The sequence below is a fragment of the Rutidosis leptorrhynchoides genome, chromosome 9 (assembly GCF_046630445.1).
Source record: "Rutidosis leptorrhynchoides isolate AG116_Rl617_1_P2 chromosome 9, CSIRO_AGI_Rlap_v1, whole genome shotgun sequence".
In the NCBI taxonomy this organism is placed as follows: domain Eukaryota; kingdom Viridiplantae; phylum Streptophyta; class Magnoliopsida; order Asterales; family Asteraceae; genus Rutidosis; species Rutidosis leptorrhynchoides.
This window is the reverse complement of record NC_092341.1, coordinates 92,193,339-92,199,541: the sequence shown is the minus strand read 5'-3', so window position 1 is coordinate 92,199,541 and position 6,203 is coordinate 92,193,339. Positions and strand designations below refer to the sequence as shown.

General features: G+C 33.7%; 1 non-coding gene across 1 annotated transcript; it reads right to left on the bottom strand.

Annotated features, from left to right (window-relative positions):
* Positions 1-2,157: 2,157 nt before the first annotated feature.
* On the bottom strand, positions 2,158-2,264 carry LOC139869540 (small nucleolar RNA R71). The gene has a single exon (XR_011766148.1). It is a non-coding gene; the product is annotated as a small nucleolar RNA R71 (small nucleolar RNA).
* Positions 2,265-6,203: the final 3,939 nt, after the last annotated feature.

The following is a 6,203-nucleotide window of genomic DNA, read 5'->3' as shown; positions in this document are numbered from 1 at the left end:
TACTGTCATTTTATTTATTGTCATTATTTTACGCACTTTAATTATCGTTATTTATCTTTACGCTTAAAATATAGAATCGACAAACCGGTCATTAAACGGTAAAACCCCCCTTTTATAATAATATTACTACTTATATAATTATATATATTTTGTATAAATATAGTTAAAAATATAGTAAGTATCACCAGCTCCCTGTGGAACGAACCGGACTTACTAAAAACTACACTACTCTACGATTAGGTACACTGCCTATAGTGTTGTAGCAAGGTTTAGGTATATCCCATCCGTAAATTAATAAAACTTGTGTCATATTTTGTAGTATTTAGTATTAAAAATAATACTATTTCGTACCCTCACGCTACATCATCAAGTTTTTGGCGCCGCTGCCGGGGAGCGCTAAAACGCTATATTTTTAATTATAATAATATTGAAATAAAATATAATAATATAATAATATTGAAATATAATATAATAATATAATAATATTGAAATAGAATATAATAATATAATAATATTTTAGAATATATTTTGAATCGTAAAAGTTTTAAAAAGTCGTATTTATTAAATACTTCAGGGGTATATTATGTAAATTGTAATTAATAATTTCTATCATGTCGCTTTCATGTGAATAGTAAATTAATTAATTTCTTTTCATTTACTATTCATGAATAGTAAATGAATTAAAAAAAAGTTTTGAAAAAAAAATAATAATTATAAAAAAAAGTATTAATTTGTAAAAAAAAATCATTTAAAAAAAAAAAAAAATTGTAAAAAAAAAAACGTTTTTTTTAGAAAAAAAAATTCGTTTTAAAAAAAAAAAAAAAAAAAAAAACGTAAAAAAAAAAAAATTATTAAAAAAAAAATATATATTTTTTAAGATTTTGTCTATAAAAAAAAATTGTTTTTTTTAGTTTTATTACCTTTAGATTTTTAGACTATAGTCGCAACTTTTAGTATTAAGTTTAGTTTTGCCATAGTTATTTTTACTTCTAGAATTTTTAGGCTTTGCCGTAAAATCCCTTAAGTGCTTATTCCTTAGATTAAGTTTTAGGTGCTTTAGAATTTTACGACGCCGTATTTCGCACTACTTTCTTATTTTTATTTTTCGACGCCTATTTTTCGACCTTTTTATTTTTCGACCTTTTTCGACGCGCAATCTTTTTCTTTCTTATTTCTCGTCATTCTAGTTTTTAGGACTTAGATTTTTTTCTACTTCTTCTCTAAATTTCTTAAAATTACGAAAATTTATTTTAAGTGGTTAAATTGATAGACATCAAAATTTTCTGGTTCGTAGTAATAGTTGGATTTGTACGTGGACCGGGTTATTGGAGCCAAACAGTACTCAATTATATTGAGACCAAACGAATCCTGCCCCTCTGCTGCATCTTTTGGCTATTCGAAACGTGGGCAAAATCAGAAAAGTCTATTGATTGGACAACTTATATAAGTTTTTCTTATTTTTATAACTAATAGGATATTCTGTGAATGCACCGAGCAAAACGTTCACCACCTTTCATACGTTCACCACCTGTAACTCGATCAAGACATCTAGCAAATATTGTCGCCGTTGATTTTTCTTTAGAATCGTCATCTAGTCGAACAAGAACTCCAACTCAAATTTCCGATAATCCATCTTTTGAACCCGACTTCACAATTAAGAACCCGGAGCATATTCAAGGACAATTCCAAGATCCTGAACCACTAATTATTCCTCCTGAGCCACAAACCATTAAATCAGAATCCTCTAGTGATTCGTATTCAACAAATTCAATTATGGAAGTAACGGAACCTCTAAGTATGGAAGATCGAATGAGAGCCACACGCACGGGCCAAGGTCACGCCATTATTAAGCCAGAAGTTAATGCGCCAGATTATGAAATCAAAGGACAAATTCTACATATGGTAACTAATCAGTGCCAATATAGTGGTACGCCAAAAGAAGATCCCAACGAACATCTTCGTACCTTTAATAGGATCTGTACACTATTCAAAATCCGAGAAGTGGAGGATGAACAGATATATCTCATGTTGTTTCCCTGGACTTTAAAGGGAGAAGCCAAAGATTGGTTAGAATCGTTACCTGAAGGGGCGATTGACACATGGGATGTCTTAGTTGAAAATTTTCTTCAAAGATTCTTTCCGGCATCTAAAGCCGTGAGACTTCAAGGAGAAATTGTTACGTTCACACAAAAGCCAAATGAAACATTATATGAGGCGTGGACAAGATTCGGAAGGATGTTGAGAGGATGTCCTCAACACGGTTTAGACACTTATCAAATAGTACAAATATTCTACCAAGGTGTCAACGTTGCTACAAGAAAAGACATCGACATAACAGCTGGTGGTTCCATTATGAAGAAAACCGCAACTGAAGCTTACAAAATTATTGATAACACTGCTTCCCACTCTCATGAGTGGCATCAAGAAAAAGATATCTTTCGATCATCTAAAGCGGCTAGAGCCGATTCTAGCCATGACTTTGATTCCGTTTCCGTAAAAATAGATGCTTTCGAAAGACGAATGGAAAAGATGAATAAAGATATTCACGCAATACGAATTAGTTGTGAGCAATGCGGTGGACCACACTTATTGAAAGATTGTCACATTGAACTAACGATGGAACAACGAGAGAATGTTTCCTATATGAACCAAAGGCCGGAAAATAATTATCAGAATAATTATCAACCGCCAAAGCTAAACTTTAATCGAAATCAAAACATTCTTTACAATCCAAATGGACCCAACAACAACTCGTACAACCAACAAGGTCCGAATAACCAACCAACTCAAAACAACACTTTCAATCAACAAAGACCTGGCTTGTATAAACCACCACAACAAACCGACGAGAAGAAGTCAAATCTGGAAGAAGTGGTATTTAAGCTAGTTGAATCTCAAACACAATTTATTGAAACTCAAACCCAAACGAATGAGAGGTTTGAGCAGTCATTTAGAACTCAACAAGCTTCCATTTTGAATCTAGAAAAACTAGTAGGTACTCTTGTTAGATTGATGAGTGAAAGGGAACAAGGAAAGCTACCGAGTAATAATGAAGTAAATCCTCGGAATGAAAATGTTAACATGATATCAACAAATTCTGAAAAACCAATACCAGAAGATGGGAAAGTTTTAGATGTAAGTAACAATGAAGAAGTTACACCACCACCACCACCCGAGTATGTAAAGCCAGTGGTGGCACCATACAGACCACCCATCCCGTTTCCAAGAAAAGGAGTTGAGTATGAGCAAGTAATAGGTAATAAAGTTTGTGATACCTCTGGAAAGAAGAAGAAGAAGAATAAAAAAGTGCAAGAAACAAAAACAGTAGAAGTAAACCCGGTGAAGACAGTTCCACCAAATCCTCCACCTAGGGTAGGTGATCCGGGTGAATTTATTGTTCCTTGTCTACTTAGTGACTGTGTCATGTATGATGCACTAGCAGATTTAGGTTCAAGTGTGAGTGTTATGCCTCTTTCATTATATAAGAGATTAGGTGTAGGTGAGTTAACTCCAACGGATATGAGTGTTCGACTCCTTGATCAAACCATTAAGCACCCAGTTGGAATTGCTGGAAACCTACCCGTTCAAGTAGGTAATTTAACCTTTCTAGTCGAATTCATTGTCATTGACATAGAAGAGGACTCAAACGTTCCTCTAATTTTAGGTCGACCATTCTTAGCGTCCACCGGGGCGTTATTTGATGTAAGAAAGGGTAGAATGACACTTAGTAATGATGAGAAATCGATCACCTTTATGATTCGAAAGTCTAAATATCCACAAACCAAAACCGTTGAACCGACAAAAACGATTGGTAAGAACCATGTTGTTTTACCAACTCCAACGGTAATGCTTAACAATAATAGAACGCCTAAGTGTGGGGAAAATGAAGTAACACCTAATGATGACTTGATAATAAAGAACCCCATAGTTGATACGAAATTAAATAACCCCGTTATTAACAGTTCAATGAAGAAACTTTTTAAACGGGTTATTGATGCTAAAAGTAAGGGAAACTTTAGGTTATATAACCGGTTAGTATCCAATCTGTCGCCTAAAGAAAAGGCGAAGCTAGTTGAATTTGTGGATATTACGGAAAAAGCTGGTCACTGGCTTAAAGCAAAAGTCACATATATGCAAGTTGATTATGGTCCAAGAGAAATTGACGATGAAGTTAATCACAATTTCGACACCACATCTACCTAAGTGTGAGGAGATTCAAATATTCTAAAAAGAAAATGCTGTTTGGAGTTAGTTGTTCTGTTCTCGTGTAGTTCCGAGAATGGAATTCGATTGGTCTTTTCCGCTAGCAGACACTAAAGAACTAGTTTTCTCCCCCCATTCTGAATTTTTTTTGTTTTTTAGGTTTTATATGAAATTAATATGTTTTCTTTTTAAGTTTTGTGTGAATTTAAAAACAAAAATTTACTTTATTTCATTAAGTTGAAAAATAATGATTTCTAAAATTCGTCGTGAGTTGAAGACTAGGCCGTTGAGCCGAAATTACTTTACCCGAGGACGGGGCGAAAAATTTTTTCATCATTATTTTTAATTTTATTGATTTAAAGTATGCCAAAAAAAAATATATTTGATTTTATAAATTTTTGAACGTGGGGTAATATACCCAACTTTAAAAATATGTATATATGTTCGTATTTTATCATGTAAACAACAGGGTAAAACAACGCACTTTCAAAGACTAACATTAAGTTCAGCAAAAGGTACTGATTTTGACGACAAGATGCAAAACAACAAATGTGATATAATAAATGAAGGAATGAACGATGAGGCGCGCCATCTATCATTCGACGAGCTTTGTAATTACAAACTGGGTATTTTTAATCACTTTTCTACACTAATCACCCTCATGAATTAATAATTATAGTCTGATTTCATGCAAATGAGGGCATTGCATGATCTCAAGTGTGGGGAAGGGTTATAAATTCTCTCGGGTTTATACTTGGCTTATTTTCTAAATATTATGAAAATTTTAAAATTTTTTAACTAAATGAATTCAAAATCATGTTTATACATATTTATGAACGATAAAACTAGGTGTTAATACCGAAATTATCGTTACCTCGGAAAGGACATAAATTGAGAAACAACCTAAAATGCTTGAATTCATTTAAAATGGAATAAAGGAGAATAAAAAGGCAAAGAAAGAAACTAAGTGTGGGGAGAATGTACCAAGTTATTCAATTAAAAACTATCTATCACATGTTTCTGTAAAGTTTATTGCAGGTGCTTTTGTTTGGACTAAATTAACTGTTTTACCCTATTTACTGTAACATACTTGAAAGAAAGATGGATCTACACGATGAATCAATTCCATCATTAAAAGGAAGTAAAGTCTTCCGAAAAAGACACGTGCTTCTTGATTTAGGTCAAGAAGTTGTCGTCCAGACCAGCTGTAGGTTGACGAAAAATCTAGAAAAGTCATCACTAAAATCAGCAGGAAATCCACGGACCTCAGCATCAAACAGGGTCGCCAAGTGGTCAGATTTATCCTAACCATGAGAAGGATTTATCTCGTACAATGGGGGGCACCGTGCAAATTAGCTTGATAAGACTAATGAATCAGATCCCCAGAAAGGATAATCTCCTTAAAGATTAAAAATCAGCTTTTAAGACTGATATTACTCAATCCTAGAGATTGACCTTAAAGATTGAGAATTCAAACTCATGGAATTCAATGATATCTAAACTCGAGCTTGAACGAGAAAATATTTTGATCAAAATTAAAACCGATTTGTTTTCTGAAAACCCATTTTCAATGCGTTCATTACCATTGAACGTAAAATCCTGAGAATTCACCTGGAATTCATTAGGTCACCTGAACCAAATCGGGTGTCAACCGTAAGAACGGTGGTTGCATAGCATGGTCGGAGACAGGACCTTGTGCCAGACCGAAAAATTATAGGATGATCTTTACTATCGCTCCTACCAAGGATAGTTCTAGCATCCGACACGTTAATAAGACCATAATCATCTGCATGTCACGGGACATTGCCTTAACAGTTTCTTGTTCATCGCTTTCCTTTACAACCGGACGGTAGTTTGCCGAAAGGTAATATACGGGACAAGTAAACTGGACGTGTTGCTTTCCTAATACAAGGTTAGCAAGTGGGTAACACAAAACCACAAGTGTTGAGCTAAAATTTTCAAATCTGAAACCCACACAACCCACAAAAATATTTTGCAAA